Raw genomic sequence first — 2,902 nt, 5'->3', positions numbered from 1 at the left:
CAAAAGTCATTGAGCCTCTTATTGGAGGAGCTTTTCCAGAATGATGAATTTTAAAGTTGTTGAGCCTCTGCTTAGAAGAGCTTTCTCAAGATGGATTTTTAAAGTTTTCGAGCCTCTACTTAAATGAGCCTTTTCAAAATTTCAAAAGTCATTGAGTCTCTACTTAGAAGAGCCTCTTTAAATTTTTAAAAGTTATTGAGCCTCTGCTCAGAGGGGCCTTTTAAATTTTCAAAAATGTTGTTGAACTTGTGGAGCCGTAAAAAAAAAAATTTTATGCTCAATGTTTCTTCTTTCTGAAAAAAATGGTTGTTTGTTTATCTTTGCTTTATTCCTGATTCTTAGAAATAGGCAAAGAGAGGAAAAGACAAACAAACAACCATTTTGTATTTATTTTATTATTATGAATATTATTATTTTTTTCTTTTTCTTTTCTTTTTCAGTTTAGCTTGACAAGAATCTAAATGCTTTAAATGCACTGTCCCCAAAAGTCCAAAATCACGACTATCACCATCACCGATAATCGCCTGACACACTACCTAACTTGGCAGTATGGATTTTGGGTTGAAAATATTGGATTTGAATTCCAAAAAATCTGGGACTTGAATCCCAAAAAGCTTAATAAATAGAGCTTGTTACCTGAAAAAAGGGGAGAGGGGGCCATCGATAAAAAAAACCCATGAAAGCTTGCAAAAAAAAAAAACATTGCTAGATTCAAAAAAAAAAAACTTTCTACGTAAAAAAAGGAGAGGAATCAAAACACAAACAAAACTTAGCCTCTGGAAATGAGGACCATAATGCTAAACAAAAAAAAAAGGCAAACCAAAAAAATAAAAAAAATTGATTGAATCTTTCAGGCCAGATCTACGTCGTTTGGAGCTTATTTTCGTAAAACTAGGCTTAGATCTAGACTCCAGAGGTTGTGGGGAACATTCAGTGTTTTTGAAAAATTTTTCGATCACCGACGATGGCGGTCGGAGCTCATCGATAGTAAGGAATACAACGATCATCAAGACGGACAGTCATTGGCCCCAAATTGATCTCAAAAAAAAAGGGGAGAAGAGAGTGTTCTTTTTGGGGAAAGGGGGAGAAATGACCGAAAGAAAAAAATTTAGGGTCTTTTATATAAATGGCTAGAACCAAAACTGTGTCGTTTTAATAAAGACCAAAAAGATACCGTTTTAAACAACCAGAATCTGCGCGTCAACCTACAGACCTGACCCAGGGTCCCCATAACCGACTCGATGACCCAACTCACCCTTAGACCCAAATTGATCCTTTTGAACCGATCCAAATCGAGCAAGATCGATTTCGAACCACTGAACCAACTAGACCTAACCGAGTTGTCGAACCAACCAAACTCGCATTGACCGAACCATTGATCGGTCCGGTTCAGGGAAAAAAAATTTTTTTAATTTTTTTATATATTATTTTATTAATATTTTTGCATATTAAAATATTTATATTTCTTAGAATAAATGATGAAATATGTAGTTAATTTTTTTAAAATTTTGTTAATTCTTAAAATAAACTTTAAAAATAAAAAATAAACTTAATAATAATACAAAAATAATAAAAATATAAGAAAAGGAAATTTTTATCCAACGATGAGATTCAGAGGTACTTCGAGTAGTGATGCCTAAGAAATCTCTAGGTGAGAAGATTTTTTTTTAAAATACTACCAACGTATTGGAGTATTTATAAAAAGTTTTCAATACAATAAAATTTTCCTTTTTGTTAATAAAAAATAAAAATTAATTAATTTATAAAAAATAGTAATATAAATAAGGAAAAAGGAAATTTTATCCAATGATGGGATTCTAAAAGTATTCTGAGTAGTGATGCTTTATGAAATCCCTAAGTGAGAAGGTTTCTTTAAATATTACCAATGTATTGGAATATTTATAGAAAAACTTCAATATAATAAAAATTCCTCTTTTTTTCTATTTTTAAATGAAAATATTAATAAAACAATTAATAAAATTTCTAAAAAAGAGAATAAAATGTGTGCGTCAACATGGTAACATTCTGTATTGCATGCATGATATAGATTTTTTACAAAAAGTAAATTTGAGCCTCCAAGGATGGGATTCTAAGGTATTTCGAGAAGCGATGCCTAAGAAATCTCTTGGTGAGAAAAGGTTCTTCTAATGTTACCAACGTATTTGAACATTTTAAGAATTATTTCGATAAAAAGGTTCTAATTTATTTTTCTCGAATAAAATTTGAGCACTAAAAAAATTTCCAACAAATGAAAAAAATTATTTTTCAAATACCAAAAATAAGATTATTTATATTAAAATTAATGGATAACACATAGTTAATTGGTGCTATTTTAAACGGGCGTTGTGGGGGTGCTAATCCTTCCCCACACGTAACCAACTCCCAAACCCAGACCGTTGCACAGACCCTAAAATTATCCTCTTAATAAATTTTAATTAATTTTAAGATTTCATTAAAAGGATATATTTTAATAGGTGACCAATCGCACCTAGCCAAAAAAGATTGGTGGCAACTCCGTTATTTTTTTTTTCATTTCCAAATTCGTCTGGCAAACACAAAACCATTAAGACAACTATTTGAACAATTATCTATTTCAAATAGTTATGACCTTTTGTTTTATCATAAATCAATTGTTTTTGTTCATACAATCATATTCAAAATAAAATAATACTATTTTATTAATGTTCCAAAAATTAATAAGTAAAAGATTTAAAAAATAAATATGTTTACTGATTAAGTTCAAATAGTTAGAATTGTTTGAACAATTATTCATTTAAAATAGTTATGATCTTTTATTTTGTCATAAAGCAATTGTTTCTATTCACACAAGTTTATTCAGAATAAAATAATACTAATTTATTAATTTTTTGAAAAGTAATAGGCAAGCAATTTAAAAAATAAA

Source organism: Durio zibethinus, chromosome 10 (assembly GCF_047325235.1).
Source record: "Durio zibethinus cultivar Kanyao isolate XHJ-2024 chromosome 10, ASM4732523v1, whole genome shotgun sequence".
Taxonomy (NCBI): domain Eukaryota; kingdom Viridiplantae; phylum Streptophyta; class Magnoliopsida; order Malvales; family Malvaceae; genus Durio; species Durio zibethinus.
The sequence above is the reverse complement of the archived record's forward strand: the minus strand, read 5'-3'. Positions refer to the sequence as shown.